Raw genomic sequence first — 22201 nt, 5'->3', positions numbered from 1 at the left:
CCAGGATTCAGAAAGCTATACTGGATCAGACCAGCAGCAGACCACCAAACAGTGGCCATGACCTTTTTTGGCACAAGTTTGGCTTTGGGAAGTGCTTCGGAGCTTCTTCTTGGTCCAACCACTAAGCTGGTCATCGCCAGTTGTTGTATAAAATCCACTTTTTGTCATATGTCACAATCCAATCAAGAAATGGTTCACTGTTATTGCATAGAATAAGAGAAAACAACACTTCAAGACAACATTTTTTAAAATTTTTGCTCAGCTCATGAAGCACCCACTTATCAAGACACCTTTTTCTCACCTTTTTTTTTCCACCTTTTTCACCTTTTCAATTTGCTTCAAATGCCACATGACCATAGAATGGTCGACGTGGAGTTCTTTGGCAACTTCTCATGTAGTTGTAAGAGGATCAGCTTTGATGATTGCTGTCAATTGGTCATTGTCAACTTCTGATGGCTAGCCATACACTCCCCATCTTCAAGGCTCTTGTCTCCTTTGCAAAACTTCTTGAACCACCACTGTACTGTACATTCATTAGCAGTTCCTGGGCCAAATGCCTTATTGATGTTATGAGTTTTCTTGATGCTTTATGACCCATTTTGAACCCAAATAAGAAAATAGCTCTAATTTGCTTTTTGTCTAACATAATTTCCGTAGTCTAAAATAAACATAAAATAAACAACAAATAATAAGTCATTAGCAAGAAAACATAAAGCGAGAAATGTCCATTAAAATGATGTATGACCTAACCACATTTACTGAAGAATGTATTCCAATATCAAACGGCAAATTCCAACAATGCAAAAACTGCAATAGTTTTGCACTCACCTTAATAGAAAACTGAATTCAACAACACCTTAAAAAGATGATTCATCATGACCAAGTGAGATTTATCCCAGGGATGCAAGGATGCAAGGATGCAAGGATGTCATATGCAAATCAATCAATGCGATACATCATATCTACAGAATGAGGGACAAAACTATACTATCATTTCAATTCACACTGAAAAAGCATTTGATAAAATTCAACATCCCTTCATTATAAAAACCCTAAAAAAACCTGGGTGTAGAAGGAACATATTTTGGCCCGGTGCGGTGGCTCACGCCTGAAATCCCAGCACTTTGGGAGGCCAAGGTAGATGGATCACTTGAGGTCAGGAATTCGAGACCGGCCTGACCAACATGGTGAAACCCCATCTCTACTAAAAATACAAAAAAATTAGCCAAGCATGGTGGCGCACACCTGTGATCCCAGCTACTCAGGAGGCTGAGGCAGGAGAATCACTTGAACCCAGGAGGCGGAGGTTGCAGTGAGCCGAGATTGCACCATTGCACTCCAGCCTGGGCGACAAGAGTGAAACTCCGTCTGGAAAAAAAAAAAAAAAGAACATACTTCAACATAGCCCTACATGACAGACCCACAGCTAGTGTCATACTCAATGGTGAAAAACTGAAAGTCTTTCTTCTAAGATCTAGAGCATGACAAGGATGCCCACTTTCATCACTGTTATGCAACATGGTACTGGAAGTCCCAGCTAGAGCAATCAGACAAGAGAGAGAAAGAAAGGGCATCCAAATTGGAAAGGAAGAAATCAAATTATCCTTGTTTGCAGATGATATGATCTTATATTTAGAAAAACCTAAAGACACCACTAAAAAATTATTAGAACAGATATACAAATTCAGTAAATTTGCAGGAAATAAAACAATATACAAAAGTCAACATGCAAAATCAACATATATCGGTACACACAGCTATTATTGGGTTAAAAAAAAAGAGAACATAACACATAAAAATCATTTCTAGGCCAGGCATGGTGGCTCAAGCCTGTAATCCCAGCACTTTGGGAGGCAGAGGCGGGTGGATCACGAGGTCAGGCGTTCAAGACCAGCCTGGCCAACATGGTGAAACCCTGTGTCTACTAAATATACAAAAATTGTCCAAGCATGGTGGTGCGCACCTATAGTCCCAGCTACTCAGGAGGCTGAGGCAAGAGAATCACTTGAACCTGGGAGGCAGAGATTGCGGTCAGCTGAGATCGCACCACTGCACTCCAGCCTAGGCAACAGAGTGAGACTTCATCCCCCCCAAAAAAATAATAAAAATAAAAAATAAATTAAAATAAATGTTAAAATCGGCCTGTAATCCCAGCACTTTCAGAGGCTGAGGTGGGCAGATCACGAGGTCAGGAGATCAAGACCATCCTGGCCAATGTGGTGAAACCCCCATCTCTACTAAAAGTACAAAAATTAGCTGGGGATGGCGGTGGGTGCCTGTAATCCCTGCTACTTGGGAGGCTGAGGCAGGAGAATTGCTTGAACCCGGGAGGCGGAGGTTACAGTGAGCTGAGATCACGCCACTGCACTCCAGCCTGGTGACAGAGCTAGACTCCGTCTCAAAAAATAAATAACTAAAAATTAAAATTAAAAATTAAAAAATAATAAAAAATATATTTCTATATGCCAACAGTAAACAATGTGAAAAATCATAAAAGTAATCCCATTTACAATAGCTACAAATAAAATAACATACCTAGGAATTAATTTAACCAAAGAAGTGAAAGATTTCTACAATGAAAACTATAAAACATTATTGAAAGAAATTGAAGAGGACATTAAAAAAGGAAAAATAGTCCATGTTCATGGATTGGAAGAATCCATATTGTTAAAATGTCCATACTATCCAAAGCAATCTATGGATTCAATACAATACCTATCAAAATACTAAAGACATTCTCCACAGAAAGAGAAAACACAATCCTAAAATTTATATGGAACTGCAAGAGATCCAAAATAGCCAAAGCTATCCTGAGCAAAAAAAACAAAAACAAACAAACAAAAAAACTGGAGGAATCACATTACCTGACTTCAAATTATACTACAGAACTGTGGTAACCAAAACAGCATAGTACAGGCATAAAAGCAGACACATGGACTAATGGAACAGAATAGAGAACCCAGAAACAAATCCATACATCTAAGGTGAACTCATTTCTCAACAAAGGGGCCAAGAGCATACAATGGAGAAAAGACAGTGTCTTTAACAAATGGTGCTGAGAAAACTGGATATCCATATGCAGAAGAATGAAACTAGACCCCTGTCTTTCACTATATACAAAACTCAAATCAAAATGGATTAACGACTTAAATCTCAGACCTCAAACTATGAAACTACTAAAGAAAATATTGAGGAAACGCTCCAGGACATTGGACTGGGCAAAGGTTTCTTGAGTGGTGCCCCACAAGCACAGGCAACCAAAGCAAAAATGGACAAATGAGATCACATCAAGTTTAAAAGCTTCTGCACAGCAAAAGAAACAGCAAAGTGAAGAGACAACCCACAGCATAGGAGAAAATATTTGCAAACTATCCTTCTGACAAGGAATTAATAACCAGAATATATAAGGAGCTCAAACAACTCTATAGGAAAAAATCTAATAATCTAATTTTATTTATTTATTTATTTATTGAGACGGAGTCTCGATGTCGCCCAGGCTGGAGTGCAGTGGTGCCATCTCGGCTCACTGCAAGCTCCACCTCCCGGGTTCATGCCATTCTCCTGCCTCAGCCTCTTGAGTAGCTGGGACTACAGGTGCCTGCCACCATGCCCGGCTAATTTTTTTGTATTTTTAGTAGAGACAGGGTTTCACTGTGTTAGCCAGAATGGTCTTGATCTCCTGACCTCGTGATCTGCCTGCCTCGGCCTCCCAAAGTGCTGGGATTACAGGTGTGAGCCACCGTGCCCGGCCTCATTTATTTATTATTATTTATTTTGAGATGAAGTCTTGCTCTGTAACCCAGACTGAAGTGCAGTGGTGCAATCTCGGCTCACTGCAACCTCCCACTCCTGGGTTCAATCAATTCTCCTGCCTCAGCTTCCCAAGTACCTGGGATTACAAGCATGCACCACCATGCCCAGCTAACTTTTTGTGTAGAGACAGGGTTTCACCATGTTGGTCAGGCTGGTCTCGAACTCCTGACCTCAGGTGATCCACCTGCCTCGGCCTCCCAAAGTCCTGAGATTACAGGCATGAGCCACTGTGCCTGATCTGTATGTCTCCTTTTGATAAATGTCTATTCAGATCTTTTGCCCATTTTAAAACTGGATTGGCCGGGCACAGTGGCTCACCAAATATCTGAATAGACATTTATCAAAAGGAGACATACAGGTCAGGCGCAGTGGCTCATGCCTGTAATCCCAGGACTTTGGGAGGCCGAGGGGGGTGGATCACCTGATGTCAGGAGTTTGAGACCAGCCTGACCAACATGGTGAAACCCCGTCTCTATTGAAAATACAAAAATTAACTAGGCATGGTGGTGCATGCCTGTAATCCCAGCTACTTGGGAGGCTGAGGTAGAAGAATTGCTTGAACCTGAGAGGCAGAGTTTGCAGTGAGCCGAGATCGTGCCACTGCACTCCAGCCTGAGTGACAGAGCAAGACTCCATCTCTAAAAAAAAAAACCTAAAAGAGTATAATTGGATTATTTATAACACAAAGGATAAATGCTTGAGGGGATGGATGCCTCATTTCCCCTGATGTGATTATTACACATTGTATGGCTGTATCAAAATATCCCATATGCCCCATAAACATATATACCTACTACATACCCTCGAAAATTAAAAATAAATTTTTATAAGTAAATTTTAAAAACTGTCAAAAAATCTGACTTCTAAGAGTTGTTGCATGGATTGAATGAGAGAACAATAAGTCAAAGTGCTTAGGTGCCTACTAAAGAGAGAGCCAGGAGGAAGGCCTTGTCATCTCTAAAACAGGATAGGGCAGACAGAATTACGACATGAGTCCTGAAGAGCCATCCCCTTGCTTTTTCTGATATACTTAGAGCTCTCCTCTCTTTCAAGCCACATATGCCTGACCCTTCCTCATTTCCTCACGTGGCTTTGTCCCTCCTCTAGCTTTGCTCTTGGGAAAGGAGCCTGTGCTTCTGTTTTTTAATCTGGTTTCTTCATCTGGAATGACCTTCCCGCCACCGTCAGACAAACAGCTTTGTGCTCTGCCTGCAGTCCATGGAGAGGTGCTGATAAGGAAGAGGGCTTCCTGGATCCCTCTGGTTCATTGTAGCCTCACTTCAATGTGGTGCAGTGCAATGTCAAGAGCAGCGTCAAAGGCTCTGTTGTGTCTCCCCCACCAACCCCATTCTAGCCTCAGAACATTAGGATTGCTCACACACACTCCGGCTGATGTTGACTGCATCGCCTGCCTTCCATTTAAGGTTTTTGTTTTGTTTTGTTTTTCTGAGACAGGGTCTTGTTCTGTCCCCTAGGCTGGAGTGCAGTGGCACGATCTTGGCTCACTGCAGCCTCCACCTCCCAGGTTCAAGTGATTCTCATGCCTCGGCCTCCCACGTAGCTGGGATTACAGGCACAGCCACCACGCCCAGCTAATTTTTGTATTTTTAGTAGAGATGGGGTTTCACCATGTTGGCCAGACTGGCCTCGAACTCCTGGCCTCAAGTGATCTGCCCACCTCGGCCTCCCAAAGTGCTGGGATTACAGGCGTGAGCCACTGCACCCAGCCCCATTTAAGGTTTTTGAGGGATCCAAGCTGTAACTGTTTCTGCCCATCCCATCCCCACTCTCAGCCTCCACTACCAAGCTCTGCTGACTTTCAGGGTCCTGTGTGCTTGAAACCAATTGTTAGAAACAATTGGCTCTGTCAGTATGCTTGTCAGCCAATTGTTAGAAACAACACAGCACAGAAAAATAACCATTATAAAATAAGTGCAAATAAAAGAAATATAGAAAGAATATTCTGTGCTCTTGTATTTATTTATTTATTATTATTTTTTTTTGAGACAGTGTCTTGCTCTGTTGCTCAGGCTGGAGTGCAGTGGCGTGATCTCGGCTCACTGCAAGCTCCGCCTCTCGGGTTCACGCCATTCTCCTGCCTCAGCCTCCCGAGTGGCGGCGACTACAGGCACCCGCCACCATGCCCGGCTAATTTTTTATATTTTTTAGTAGAGGCAGGGTTTCACCGTGTTAGCCAGGATGGTCTCAATCTCCTGACCTCATGATCCGCCCGCCTTGGCCTCCCAAAGTGCTGGGATTACATGCGTGAGCCACCGCGCCCGGCCTCTCTTGTATTAGTTCTAACAACTATTCATTTGGTCATTTTGGATTTCTAGGCCAACAATCAGGTAATTGATAATAATGCTCTCATCCACTTTAGTATTTTGACTTTTATTCCATTGTCTAATTGCATTAACTAGCACTTCCAGGACAACATTAAATAACAGAGGTGGTGAGAATCCTTGTCTAGCTCCTGACTTTAATGGGGATATTAATAATAATATTGATGAGGCCGGGCGCAGTGGCTCACACCTGTAATCCCAGCACTTTGGGAGGCTGAGGCGGGTGGATCACCTGAGTTCAGAAGTTCGAGAACAACCTGGCCAACATGGTGAAACCCCCATCTCTATAAAAATACAAAAATTAGCCAGGCGTGGTGGTGGGCACCTGTAATTCCAGCTACTGGGGAGGCTGAGTGGGGAGAATCACTTGAACCTGGGAGGCGGAGGTTGCAGTGAGCTGACATCACACCATTGCACTCCAGCCTGGGCAACAGAGAGACTTCCTCTCAAAAAAAAAAAGGGAGGGAATTAGGGCCTTGCATTGGCCTAAGGGAATGTTGTGACCGGTTTGATCTATCCAGACCATTCAAACATCCTCCATATCAGCAATAAGGCTGTTCTGCTTTCTTATCTCATTTGTGTATTCACTGGAGTAGCACTTTTAATCTCCTTCAAGAGCTTTTCCCTTGCATTTACAACTTAGCTAACTAACTTTCAGCTTGTCCCAGCTTTCGACGTGACTTCCTAACTAAGCTTAATTATTTCTAGCTTTTGAGAATGAGAGATGTGTGACTCTTTCTTTCATTTGAACACTTAGAAGCCATTGTAGGGTTCCAACTGGCCTAATTTTAGTATTTTTGTGTCTCAGGAAATGAGGAGGTTGCAGTAGAGGGAGAGAGACAGAGGAACACCCAGTCCATGCAGTAGTCAGAACACACACAACATTTATAGATTAAATTCACCATCTTGTATGGGCACGGTTTGTGGCACCCTGAAACAGTTACAGTTGTAACATCAAAGATCAGAGATCAACATAATAGAAATAATAATAATAAAAAAGTTTGAAATATTGCAAAAATTACTAAAATATGACAAAAAAACACGAAATGAGCATATGCTGTTGGGAAAATGGCCTGATAGACTTGCTAAATATAGGGTTGCCACAAACCTTCAATTTGTAAAAATGCAGTATTTGGCTGGGCACAATGGCTCATGCCTGTAATCCCAGCATTTTGGGAAGCTGAGGCAGGTGGATCACTTGAGGCCAAGAGTTTGAGATCAGCCTGGGCAACATGGCAAAAAACCGTATCTACTAAAAATACAAAAAATTAGTGGGATGTGGTGGTACACACCTGTAATCTCAGCTACTCAGGAGGCTGAGGCAGAAGAATCACTTGAACCTGGGAAGTGGAGGCTGCAGTGAGCCAAGATCACTCCACTGCACTCCAGCCTGAGCAACAGAGCGAGACTCTGTCTCAAAAAATAAAAAAATAAAATAAAGAAGACTTCCAAGCACAGGGGGCCCCATTTTATAACAAAACCAGTCCCTGCTTATCTGCGGTTTCAGTTTCTGCAGTTTCAGTTACCTGGGGTCTGAAAAATAAAATATTTTTTTAAACGAAGTATTTGCAAAGCCTAATGAAGCAGAGCAATAAAATGAGATGTGCCTGAGTTTTACATTTTGTTTTTCCTTTTTAATGTTTTTAATTTTAATTTTAATTTTTTGATTGTTTTAATTTTAAAAAATGTTTTTTGAGACAGAGTCTTGCTCTGTTGCCCAGGTTGGAGTGCAGGGCACCATCTTAGCTCACTGCAACCTTCACCTCCCAGGCTCAAGCGATTCTCCTGCCTCAGTCTCCCCAGTAGCTGGGATTACAGGCATGCGCCACCACACCTGGCTAATTTTTGTATTTTTAGTAGAGACGGGGTTTCACCATGTTGGCCAGGCTGATCTCAAGCTCCTGACCTCAGGTGATCCGCCTGCCTCAGCCTCCCAAAGTGCTAGGATTACAGGCATGAGCCACTGTGCCCAGCCTTAATTTTTAATTATACTTTTCTATTTCATAATCTAGTCCCAAGATATGCCTGTGTTTTTTAAGGTGTTCTACATCTACATTTATAAATGAGACTGGTCCATAGTTTTCCTGCTGTATGATGTAAAATTTTGGCTTCATGAAACACTGAGATGTTTATCTATCCTTTGGAATATGAGTATGATTGATTACCTGAATGTTTGAAAGAAGTTGATCATTAACCTATCTAGTTTTAGCTTAGGTCCTTAAGTATATCTTTTGACAGCTTTTATCCATCATTATTTATCTGTTTAGATTTTTGAGTCCCAATTGGTAATTTTATATTTCCTCAAATATTATCTATTTCATTCAGATTTTATATTGTATTAGTATTGGGTTGGGCAAGGTATTCCCTTGTAATTCTCATTTCCTCTGTACTGATGGCTATAAACCCTTTCTCATTCCTGATGTGTATATTTATGTCATTTCTTTTTTAGTTTGTTTTGTTAGCTGGTGGTTTATCACATTTGTTGCTTGCTTCTTGCCAAATAACCAGATCTTAGAGTTATTCATCAACTATATTGTCTTAATTTTTTTTTTTTTTTGAGACGGAATTTCCCTCGTCACCTAGGCTGGAGTGCAATGGCGCAATCTCGGCTCACTGCAACCTCCACCTCCCGGGTTCAAGTGATTCTCCTGCCTCAGCCTCCCAAGTAGCTGGGATTACAGGTGCCTGCCACCATGCCTGGCTAATTTTTGTATTTTTAGTAGAGACAGGGTTTTACCATGTTGGCCAGACTGGTCTCGAACTCCTGACCTCATGATCCGCCCACCTCGGCCTCCCAAAGTGCTGGGATTACAGGCATGAGCCACCGCGCCCGGCCCCCAAAATTTTTTTTTTAGAGACAGAGTCTTTCCCTGTCGTCCAGGCTGGAGCGCAGTGGTGTGATCACAGCTGACTATAATCTCCAGTTCCTGGGCTCAAGTAACCCTCCTGCCTCAGCCTCTGAGCAGCTAGAACTACAGGCATGCACCACCATGCCGGGCTAATTTTGTTGTTGTTGTTGTAGAGACAAGGTCTTGCTATGTTACCTGGTCCGGTCTTGAACTCCTGGCCTCAAATGATCCTCTTCCCTTGGCCTCCCAAAGCACTGGGATTACAGGCATCAGCCACCACACTGGGCCAATTATATTGTTTTTCTGGTTTTGAAATAATTCAGTTTGCTTTTATCCTCAATTTTTTCCTTTTGCTTTCTTTAGATTTTGCCTTACTGTGACATTTTCCCCTTTTAATTTCCTGCATTGTCTACTTTGTTAATGAACTTTTATTCTCACTAAGCAATAACAGTGTTTACAGCCATGCGTTTTCTTGTGAATACTACTTTGGCTGCATTTCATAAGTAGTGTTTCATGAGTTATTTTTAAAATAGCCTATAGTTCTGTTTTTAAGCTTTGTATTGAAGTATGATACACATACAGAAAAGCAAACATATCAAAATATGTTCAGTTTGGTGAATATTCACATATTCAACACCCAGATTGAGAAACAGAACATTGCCAGTACCAATGATATAATTTGCAGGGCCTAGTGCAAAATGAAAATGCCCAGCCCTTTGGTCAAATATTATTAACAACTTTGGGTGGGGCGCAGTGGCTCATGCCTGTAATCCCAGAACTTTGGGATGCCAAGGCGGGTGGATCACCTGAGGTCAGGAGTTCGAGACCAGCCTGGCCAACATGGTGAAACCCCATCTCTACTAAAAATACAAAAATTAGCCGGGCATGGTGGCACATACCTGTAATCCCAGCTACTCGGGAGGCTGAGGCAAGAGAATCGCTTGAACCCGGGAGGCGGAGGTTGCAGTGAGCCAAGATCGTGCCATTGCACTCCAGCCTGGGCAACAGAGTGAGACTCCATCTCAAAAAATAATAATAATAATAATTTTGAAATGGTGACAGCAGAGTGTTAGCCAAACACTGAGCCTAAGTGCAGGGCCTTGTGCGCATGCTCATGAAGCTGGTTGGCCCTGGCAACTCACCCTTGGGCTTCCTTCTACTCCCTAACTCGGCCTCCCTACCAAGTGTAACCACTACCTGACTTCAAATGGCAGAGAATTGTTAGTCTGTACCCTTGTGTCTAGTTTCTTTTGCTTAGCATTATGTTTGTGAGGATCATTCATACTTCTATGTGTAATTGAAGAGCATACATTCTCATCGTTGTATAGTTTAAAATAGTCCAGCCAGTCGCAGTGGCTCACCCCTGTAATCCCAGCACTTTGGGAGGCTGAGGCGGGCAGACTGCTTAAGGTCAGGAGTTTGAGAGCAGCCTGGCCAACATGATGAAACCCCATCTCTACTAAAAATACAAAACTTAGCCTGGCATGGTGGCACACACATGTAGTCTCAGCTAGTTGGGAGGCTGAGACACAAGAATTGCCTGAGCCCGGGAGGCGGAGGGTGCAGTGAGCTGAGATCACACCATTGCACGCCACCCTGGGCGACAGGGCAAGACTCCATCTCAAAAAAAAATAAAAGTCTGTAATTCAGTTTTGGTTTGTCACTGATTAAAGAGTTGTTTAGAACTTAAAAATTTCGGTGGGAGGAGCCAAGATGGCCGAATAGGAACAGCTCCAGTCTACAGCTCCCAGCGTGAGCCACGCAGAAGATGGGTGATTTCTGCATTTCCATCTGAGGTACCAGGTTCATCTCACTAGAGAGTGCCAGACAGTGGGCGCAGGTCAGTGGGTGCACATGCTGTGCGCGAGCCAAAGCAGGTCGAGGCATTGCCTCACTCGGGAAGTGCAAGGGGTCAGGGAGTTCCCTTTCCTAGTCAAACAAAGTGGTGACAGACGGCACCTGGAAAATCGGGTCACTCCCACCCCAATACTGCGCTTTTCCGACGGGCTTAAAAAACGCCACACCAGGAGATTATATCCCACACCTGGCTCAGAGGGTCCTACGCCCACGGAGTCTCGCTGATTGCTAGCACAGCAGTCTGAGATCAAACTGCAAGGCAGCAGTGAGGCTGAGGGAGGGGCGCCCGCCATTGCCCAGGCTTGCTTAGGTAAACAAAGCAGCTGGGAAGCTCAAACTGGGTGGAGCCCACCACAGCTCAAGAAGGCCTGCCTGCCTCTGTAGGCTCCACTTCTGGGGGCAGGGCACAGACAAACAAAAAGACAGCAGTAACCTCTGCAGACTTAAATGTCCCTGTCTGACAGCTTTGAAGAGAGCAGTGGTTCTCCCAGCATGCAGCTGGAGATCTGAGAACGGGCAGACTGCCTCCTCAAGTGGGTCCCTGACCCCTGACCCCCGAGCAGCCTAACTGGGAGGCACCCCCCAGCAGGGGCAGACTGACACCTCACACGGCCGGGTACTCCAACAGACCTGCAGCTGAGGGTCCTGTCTGTTAGAAGGAAAACTAACAAACAGAAAGGACATCCACACCAACAACCCATCTGTACATCACCATCATCAAAGACCAAAAGTAGATAAAACCACAAAGATGGGGAAAAAACAGAGCAGAAAAACTGCAAACTCTAAAAATCAGAGCGCCTCTCCTCCTCCAAAGGAACGCAGTTCCTCACCAGCAACGGAACAAAGCTGGACGGAGAATGACTTTGACAAGCTGAGAGAAGAAGGCTTCAGACGATCAAATTACTCCAAGCTATGGGAGGACATTGAAGGCAAAGAAGTTGAAAACCTTGAAAAAAATTTAGAAGAATGTATAACTAGAATAACCAATACAGAGAAGTGCTTAAAGGAGCTGATGGAGCTGAAAACCAAGGCTTGAGAACTACGTGAAGAATGCAGAAGTCTCAGGAGCCGATCTGATCAACTGGAAGAAAGGGTATCAGCAATGGAAGATGAAATGAATGAAATGAAGCGAGAAGGGAAGTTTAGAGAAAAAAGAATAAAAAGAAACGAGCAAAGCCTCCAAGAAATATAGGACTATGTGAAAAGACCAAATCTACGTCTGATTGGTGTACCTGAAAGTGATGGGGAGAATGGAACCAAGTTGGAAAACACTCTGCAGGATATTATCCAGGAGAACTTCCCCAATCTAGCAAGGCAGGCCAACATTCAGATTCAGGAAATACAGAGAATGCCACAAAGATACTCCTTGAGGAGAGCAACACCAAGACACATAATTGTCAGATTCACCAAAGTTGAAATGAAGGAAAAAATGTTAAGGGCAGCCAGAGAGAAAGGTCGGGTTACCCACAAAGGGAAGCCCATCAGACTAACAGCTGATCTCTCAGCAGAAACTCTACAAGCCAGAAGAGAGTGGGGGCCAATATTCAACATTCTTAAAGAAAAGAATTTTCAACCCAGAATTTCATATCCAGCCAAACTAAGCTTCATAAGTGAAGGAGAAATAAAATACTTTACAAACAAGCAAATGCTGAGAGATTTTGTCACCACCAGGCCTGCCCTAAAAGAGCTCCTGAAGGAAGTGCCAAACATGGAAAGGAACAACCGGTACCAGCCGCTGCAAAATCATGCCAAAATGTAAAGACCATCGAGACTAGGAAGAAACTGCATCAACTAACGAGCAAAATAACCAGCTAACATCATAATGACAGGATCAAATTCACACATAACAATATTAACTTTAAATGTAAATGGACTAAATGCTCCAATTAAAAGACACAGACTGGCAAATTGGATAAAGAGTCAAGACCCATCAGTGTGCTGTATTCAGGAAACCCATCTCATGGGCAGAGACACACATAGGCTCAAAATAAAGGATGGAAGAAGATCTACCAAGCAAATGGAAAACAAAAAAAGGCAGGGGTTGCAATCCTAGTCTCTGATAAAACAGACTTTAAACCAACAAAGATCAAAAGAGACAAAGAAGGCCATTACTTAATGGTAAAGGGAGCAATTCAACAAGAAGAGCTAACTATCCTAAATATATATGCACCCAATACAGGAGCACCCAGATTCATAAAGCAAGTCCCGAGTGACCTACGAAGAGACTTAGACTCCCACACATTAATAATGGGAGACTTTAACACCCCACTGTCAACATTAGACAGATCAATGAGACAGAAAGTCAACAAGGATACCCAGGAATGGAACTCAGCTCTGCACCAAGCGGACCTAATAGACATCTACAGAACTCTCCACCCCAAATCAACAGAATATACATTTTTTTCTGCACCACACCACACCTATTCCAAAATTGACCACATAGTTGGAAGTAAAGCTCCCCTCAGCAAATGTAAAAGAACAGAAATTATAACAAACTATCTCTCAGACCACAGTGCAATCAAACTAGAACTCAGGATTAAGAATCTCACTCAAAACCGCTCAACTACATGGAAACTGAACAACCTGCTCCTGAATGACTACCGGGTCCATAATGAAATGAAGGCAGAAATAAAGATGTTCTTTGAAACCAATGAGAACAAAGACACAACATACCAGAATCTCTGGGACACATTCAAAGCAGTGTGTAGAGGGAAATTTATAGCACTAAATGCCCACAAGAGAAAGCAGGAAAGATCCAAAATTGACACCCTAACATCACAATTAAAAGAACTAGAGAAGCAAGAGCAAACACATTCAAAAGCTAGCAGAAGGCAAGAAATAACTAAAATCAGAGCAGAACTGAAGGAAATAGAGACACAAAAACCCCTTCAAAAAATTAACGAATCCAAGAGCTGGTTTTTTGAAAGGATCAACAAAATTGATAGACCACTAGCAAGACTAATAAAGAAAAAAAGAGAGAAGAATCAAATAGATGCAATAAAAAATGATAAAGGGGATATCACCACCGATCCCACAGAAATACAAACTACCATCAGAGAATACTACAAACACGTCCACGCAAATAAACCAGAAAATCTAGAAGAAATGGATAAATTCCTTGACACATACACTCTCCCAACACTAAACCAGGAAGAAGTTGAATCTCTGAATAGACCAATAACAGGAGCTGAAATTGTGGCAATAATCAATAGTTTACCAACCAAAAAGAGTCCAGGACCAGATGGATTCACAGCCGAATTCTACCAGAGGTACAAGGAGGAACTGGTACCATTCCTTCTGAAACTATTCCAATCAATAGAAAAAGAGGGAATCCTCCCTAACTCGTTTTATGAGGCCAGCATCATTCTGATACCAAAGCCAGGCAGAGACACAACCAAAAAAGAGAATTTTAGACCAATATCCTTGATGAACATTGATGCAAAAATCCTCAATAAAATACTGGCAAACCAAATCCAGCAGCACATCAAAAAGCTTATCCACCATGATCAAGTGGGCTTCATCCCTGGGATGCAAGGCTGGTTCAATATACGCAAATCAATAAATGTAATCCAGCATATAAACAGAACCAAAGACAAAAACCACATGATTATCTCAATAGATGCAGAAAAGGCCTTTGACAAAATTCGACAACACTTCATGCTAAAAACTCTCAATAAATTAGGTATTGATGGGACGTATCTCAAAATAATAAGAGCTATCTATGACAAACCCACAGCCAATATCATACTGAATAGGCAAAAACTGGAAGCATTTCCTTTGAAAACTGGCACAAGACAGGGATGCCCTCTCTCACCACTCCTATTCAACATAGTGTTGGAAGTTCTGGCCAGGGCAATTAGGCAGGAGAAGGAAATAAAGGGTATTCAATTAGGAAAAGAGGAAGTCAAATTGTCCCTGTTTGCAGACGACATGATTGTATATCTAGAAAACCCCATTGTCTCAGCCCAAAATCTCCTTAAGCTGATAAGCAACTTCAGCAAAGTCTCAGGATACAAAATCAATGTACAAAAATCACAAGCATTCTTATACACCAACAACAGACAAACAGAGAGCCAAATCATGAGTCAACTCCCATTCACAATTGCTTCAAAGAGAATAAAATACCTAGGAATCCAACTTACAAGGGATGTGAAGGACCTCTTCAAGGAGAACTACAAACCACTGCTCAAGGAAATAAAAGAGGATACAAACAAATGGAAGAACATTCCATGCTCATGGGTAGGAAGAATGAATATTGTGAAAATGGCCATACTGCCCAAGGTAATTTATAGATTCAATGCCATCCCCATCAAGCTACCAATGACTTTCTTCACAGAATTGGAAAAACTACTTTAAAGTTCATATGGAACCAAAAAAGAGCCCACATCGCCAAGTCAATCCTAAGCCAAAAGAACAAAGCTGGAGGCATCACACTACCTGACTTCAAACTATATACTACAAGGCTACAGTAACCAAAACAGCATGGTACTGGTACCAAAACAGAGATATAGATCAATGGAACAGAACAGAGCCCTCAGAAATAATGCCGCATATCTACAACTATCTGATCTTTGACAAACCTGACAAAAACAAGCAATGGGGAAAGGATTCCCTATTTAATCAATGGTCCTGGGAAAACTAGCTAGCCATATGTAGAAAGCTGAAATTGGAGCCCTTCCTTACACCTTATACAAAAATCAATTCAAGATGGATTAAAGGCTTAAACGTTAGACCTAAAACCATAAAAACCCTAGAAGAAAACCTAGGCATTACCATTCAGGACATAGGCATGGGTAAGGACTTCATGTCTAAAACACCAAAAGCAATGGCAACAACAGCCAAAATTGACAAATAGGATCTAATTAAACTAAAGAGCTTCTGCACAGCAAAAGAAACTACCATCAGAGCGAACAGGCAACCTACAAAATGGGAGAAAATTTTTACAACCTACTCATCTGACAAAGGGCTAATATCCAGAATCTACAATGAACTCAAACAAATTTACAAGAAAAAAACAAACAACCCCATCAAAAAGTGGGCAAAGGACATGAACAGACACTTCTCAAAAGAAGACATTTATGCAGCCAACAAACACATGAAAAAATGCTCACCATCACTGGCCATCAGAGAAATGCAAATCAAAACCACAATGAGATACCATCTCACACCAGTTAGAATGGCAATCATAAAAAAGTCAGGAAACAACAGGTGCTGGAGAGGATGTGGAGAAATAGGAACACTTACACTGTTGGTGGGACTGTAAACTAGTTCAACCATTGTGGAAGTCAGTGTGGCGATTCCTCAGGGATCTAGAACTAGAAATACCATTTGACCCAGCCATTCCATTACTGGGTATATACCCAAAGGACTATAAATCATGCTGCTGTAAAGACACATGCACATGTATGTTTATTGCAGCATTATTCACAATAGCAAAGACTTGGAACCAACCCAAATGTCCAACAATGATAGACTGGATTAAGAAAATGTGGCATATATACACCATGGAATACTATGCAGCCATAAAAAATGATGAGTTCACGTCCTTTGTAGGGACATGGATGAAATTGGAAATCATCATTCTCAGTAAACTATCACAAGAACAAAAAACCAAACACCGCATATTCTCACTCATAGGTGGGAATTGAACAATGAGAACACCTGGACACAGGAAGGGGAACATCACACTCTGGGGACTGTTGTGGGGTGGGGGGAGGGGGGAGGGATAGCACTGGGAGATATACCTAATGCTAGATGATGAGTTAGTGGGTGCAGCGCACCAGCATGGCACATGTATACATATGTAACTAACCTGCACATTGTGCACATGTACCCTAAAACTTAAAGTATAATAATAAAAAATAAATAAATAAATAAATAAATAAATAAATAAGAACTTAAAAATTTCTCCAAGAGGTTGACTTCATCAGGCTAAGGACCAACTTCCTAGTTTCAGGAGTGGAGCTAGAAACAGATTGGTTTTCTTTGAATGAGTGGGTCTTTACTCATAGAATAACAGTATGGGTAAGAAACTAGCAAGCTTTATTTTCTCCTCCTGGTCTTCTGATACTCAGTGAGGAAGAGAAGAGCCAGTGAGGGTAGTTAAGGATAACAGGTTTTTCCTCTCCAGGCAAAGTATAATAGCACACACTGTGGACATAGGGGCTGAAGTTGTTTTGTCACCTGTGAGTTCTCGAGGAAACTGGGAAGAAACTGGCTCCTTCTTTATCAAGTCAAGGGAGGCACAGCACTTCTTTCATGGATCTGAACAGGGGCAAGGTCCTTGTGCATGTCCACTACCTCGCTGTCCTGGAGAAGTGGCCAGTGGGTCCTTTCTGTTTATGGGTACAGCTGGGTGGAGTCCTGACAATGAGAATAGTTGGATATTCAGAGGATAAAGATAAGTAACCCAAACAAGAAGTCCACCCATCCTGAAAGAAAACATTGCTACAGAGTGAGACTCCGTCTCAAAAAAAAAAAAAAAAAATGTTGCTAAAAACCAATCCTACTTTTCCACTTCAAACCTAACATTGGAGCCTAAATTCAAACTACTTTATTATAATCAACTTATATGAGCCTTATATTTAAGAACTGTAGTTCAAATTTGATGACCAAAGATAGAAAATCTTTTTCAAAGTGTTATTTGCTTGAGGTGGAAGGCTTGTCATTTTGTTTATTTCTTTAAAACAAATAATAATTTTGTTTACTCAAAAACAGATCAGGCCAGGCGCTGTGGCTTACGTCTGTAATCCTAACACTTTGGAAGGCTAAGGTGGGACGATCATTTGGGCCCAGGAGTTTGAGACCAGCCTGAGCAACATGATGAGACCTTGTCTCTAAAAAAATTTTAAAAACTAGCCTGGCATGGTGGCATGAACTTGTGGTCCCAGCTATTCAGGAGGCTGGGGGAAGATCACTTGAGCCCAGGAGGTGGAGGCTGCAGTGAGCCGGGTTTGTGCCACTGCACTTCAGCCTGGGTGACGGAGTGAGACCCTGTGTCAAAAAAATAAAAATAAAAAATAAAATAGATCATAAAAAGCTTATAACACAGAATTCAAAAGGCATAAAAAAGAATACAGTGAAAAGTAAGTCTCCCTCTCACTCCTAGCTCCCACCTATTCCCCAGAGGCAACCCCAGGTTTCTTGTATATCCTTTCAGAAATAATCTATGTAAATATATGTAATCTTTCAAATGTTTTTATAAGACAGTATACCATATTATGCATACTGTTCTGCTCCCTTATTTTTCACTTAATATTTATTGGAGATTGTTTCATATTAATGCATATAGAACTGCCTCATTCTTTTTTGTTTGTTTGTTTGTTTTTTGAGACAGAGTCTCGCTCTGTCACCGAGACTGGAGTGCAGTGGTACTATCTCGGCTCACTGCAAACTCTGCCTCCCGGGTTCACGCCATTCTCCTGCCTCAGCCTCCTGAGTAGCTGGGACTACAGGCACCCACCACCATGCCCAACTAATTTTTTGTATTTTTAGTAGAGACGAGGTTTCACCGTGTTAGCCAGGATGATGGAGTTTCACGGTGTTAGCCAGGATGGAATCTGCCTCATTCTTTTGAAAGGCTGCATAATATTCATAGTTTGGATGATGAGCCATACTTTTTTTGAAAATGTTTCTCTTTTTTTAACAGCTTTTTTAAAGGTAAATTTACGTACCATAAAATTCACCTACTTTAAGTGTACAGTTCAGTGATTTTTAGTGAATTCATAGAGTTATGCAGCCATCACCACAATCAAGTTTTAGAACACTGCTCTTACCCCTGTTTTCTTCTTCCCATAATTTATCTTTTAATCATTTAATCAAACTGTTTTTCCTTTCCAGTAATTTGTTTTAACCTTTGCTGAGGTTGTGATTCTTTGTTTTGTAAACTGGGTAGGTTTTGGAGTGGTAGAGATGTGTCAGGAGAGCACCTCGAACCTCATACAGTGCTGGTCTTCTCTATTAAACAGTAACTATCGTTCTTTCCATTCAGTTGAAAAAATTGCTGTGAATTTACAGACTGAAGTGTAGCAGATCCTGAACATTCTTTTCATTCAGTTGAAAAAGTTGCTGTGAATTTACAGATTGAGGTACAGCAGATCCTGAATATTCTGCCGGGGAGCTGCCTGCTCTCCCTCCGTCTTTCGCTCTGCATACTATGATAATCAAAATAAGTAGAGTTTTAAAGATGATAGACAGGTTGGAGAAGATGGACGAGCATCTATCTGCTCTCTCCTTCCAGAAGATGGCTGATTGTGATAAGCATTAGCTAAGTTACAATGGCTATAGACTGCCCTGGGAGAAGTGAGAAGCAGAGGCAAGTGACCTCCCCAAATTTGGTAGCACCTCGTCTTGGACAGGAGCTTACCCTTCATATAGCAGATTATCCCCAAGGCTAATGAGGGAGTATGTGTGACTCCTTCTACCACAGCCCATGGCCAGCGTACATACCTGCAATGGAACAGGGGGCACCAGGAGATATACCTGCAGGAGAATAGGTGGTAGCAGTGCCATCACATGGTCTAGAATGTGAAAGTATGTTAAGATCATCCATTGCTGTGGTTTTTGCATTTCTTTGAATGGGCTCTCAGTTCTACTCACTATCTTTTTGCCTCAGATATAAGGTTGTCCACAGTTAGTACTCCAGAACAGGAAATATCACACTAAAATATACAGGGTAGGTAAAAATTATTTTCTCTGATATTGTTCTTCCAAAATTAGGACTTCTTTGTTTTTCTCAGGCCTTTTTTTCTCCTCATTTCTAATATCAGAGTTATGTACCTACCTGTTAGGGACATAACTATAGCTGCATGGTGGTGCGTACCTATAGTTATTCCCTACTGTTAATCTACAGTCTTATTTATGTTTTATTTTCTTCTTTCTTTTCATTTATTTATTTATTTGAGATGGAGTCTCACATTGTTGCCTAGGCTGGAGTGCAGTGGCATGATCTGGGCTCCCTGCAACCTCCGCCTCCCAGGTTCAAGTGATTCTCCTGCCTCAGCCTCCGGAGTAGCTAGAATTACAGGCACCTGCCACCACCCCCCGGCTAATTTTTTGTATTTTTAGTAGAGACGGGGTTTCACCATGTTGGCCAGGCTGGTCTCGAACTCCTGACCTCGTGATCCACCCGTCTTAGCCTCCCCAAGTGCTGGGATTACAGGCGTGAGCCACTGCACCTGGCCCCTTTATTTTTATTTTTTAAAAGTATGGAAGGCTTCATGAATTTGCATGTCATCCTTCCACAGGGGCCATGCTAATCTCTATATCATTCCAATTTTTACTATATGTGCTGCTGAAGTGAGCACAAATTTTTACTTTCCAAATGAGTAATTCTCCAATCAAAATTTAAGTAGATGAATCCTGTTCTCTTCTATCTCAACAGGAAAGAGAGGAGAACAGATTGCATGATCAAAACAGGGCCCTAGGGGAGAATGCAGGAAGGGCTTACTTGCTTTCCCTGGTCCTGGCTCCTAGCAGTTGTATGAGACACACCCAGGTTGTTCAGGGGGAAAATGTATCTGCACAAGGAAGTCACTGCCTGGTCAACCCGAGTTCTCCCTGAGGTGGTGCTCCCCTCCTGCTGGGAAGGACTCTTGTGACTCAACTTGCAGAGAGGAGATGACTGTCTAGCCAACACATCTATGTGCTCAGAAATTTAAACTTAGGGGCCAGAAAGAAGAGGAGCCAGGGGAAATCTCTGTAGAAGGTTGAAATGTCAATGGGCCATTGGATACAGATGCACTTGCTAGAGCTGCCATGTGAAGGGAGGCCTCAGGGTGTCTTTCCATGAACTCATCTCTGAGAAGAGCCTAACCACTGTTTCCCAGGGGCCTGCATGTCTGTGATGTGACTTTTCTGAAGATTCCCTTTCTCTTGAAGGAGATCAAACTCTAACACCTGTGAATGTATGGGGGCGTGGAGAGCCAGAACAGAGACTGGATTTCCCCTTCAGAAGGCCTTCCTTGTCCCTGGGCCAGCCTGGACTAGGCCAGCGACCCTGAACTCTCAAGGCTAGGATGCCTATGCCTTAGTTTCCTATTGCTGTTGCAAAAAATTATCACAAATTTGTGGCTTAAAACAACAAAAAATTATTATAGTTCTGGAGGTCCGAAATCAGAAATCAGTTGCACTGGATTAAAGTCAAGGTGTTAGTTGAGCATAGGAGCACACCCTTGTAGTCCTAGCTACTTGGGAAGCTGAGGCAGGAGGATTGCTGGAGCCCAGGAGTTGGAGTCCAGCCTGGGCAACATACTTTAGTCCATCTCTTTAGAAAAAAAAAAAGAGTCAAGGTGTTGTTTCCTTCTGGAGCCTCTGAGGGGAGGATCTGTTTCCTTGCCTTTTTCAGCTCCTGGTGGCCTCCTCTATTCCTTAGCTTGTGGCCCCTTCCTCTGTCTTCAACGCACATCACTCCAACCTCTGCTGTGTCGCTGAACAATTGTCTCCTACTGCCTCCTTCTTATACAGCCGTCATGATTACATTGGGCCCACCCAGATGATTCAGAATAGTCTCCCCATCTCAAGAACCTTAGTCAACATCTGCAAAGTCCCTTTTGCCATATAAAATAAGATTCAGCTGGGTGCAGTGGCTCATGCCTGTAATCCCAACACTTTGGGAGGCTGAGATGGGAGGATCCCTTGAAGACCAGGAGCTTGAGACCAGCCTGGGCAACGTAGTGAGACCCTGTCTCTACAAAAGCTTTTTAAAAAAATTAGCTGGAGGCTGGACACAATGGCTTACGCCTGTAATCCCAGCACTTTGGGAGGCTGAGGCAGGTGGATCGGCCAGAAGTTTGAGACCAGCCTGGCAAACATGGCGAAAACCCATCTCTATGAAAAATACAAAAATTAGTCAGATGTGGTGGCATGTGCCTGTAGTCCCAGCTACTCCAGAGGCTGAGGCGGGAGAACCGCTTGAACCTGGGAGGTGGAGGTTGCAGTGAGCGGAGATCACGCCACTGCACTACAGCCTGGGCAACAGAGAAAGACTCTGTCTCAAAAACAAACAAACAAACAAAAAATAAGCTGGGCAGGTTAGTGTGCACCTATAGTCCCAGCTACTTAGGTGGCTGAGCCAGAGGATTGCTTGAGCCCGGGAGGTCAAGGCTGCAGTGATCTATGATCAAGCCACTGCACTCCAGCCTGGGTTATAGAGCAAGAAGACACTGTCTCTAATCAAAAATAAAAATAAAATAAGATTCACAGCTTCTGGGGATTAGAATATGGACATATTTGGTGGGGGCATTATTCAGCCTACTACACCTTGCACCCAAGAGCAACCTACCCAGCAGCTTCCCACACAGTGCTGAGCTCCAGAAGAGCCTGGGGCAGCACGACTTTTCC

At 42.7% G+C, this 22201-nt stretch overlaps 1 non-coding gene across 1 annotated transcript; it reads right to left on the bottom strand.

Annotated features, from left to right (window-relative positions):
- Positions 1-20061: 20061 nt before the first annotated feature.
- On the bottom strand, positions 20062-20166 carry LOC115933490 (U6 spliceosomal RNA). The gene has a single exon (XR_004069319.1). It is a non-coding gene; the product is annotated as a U6 spliceosomal RNA (small nuclear RNA).
- Positions 20167-22201: the final 2035 nt, after the last annotated feature.

Source organism: Gorilla gorilla, chromosome 9 (assembly GCF_029281585.2).
Source record: "Gorilla gorilla gorilla isolate KB3781 chromosome 9, NHGRI_mGorGor1-v2.1_pri, whole genome shotgun sequence".
Taxonomy (NCBI): Eukaryota; Metazoa; Chordata; class Mammalia; order Primates; family Hominidae; genus Gorilla; species Gorilla gorilla.
The sequence above is the reverse complement of the archived record's forward strand: the minus strand, read 5'-3'. Positions and strand labels throughout refer to the sequence as shown.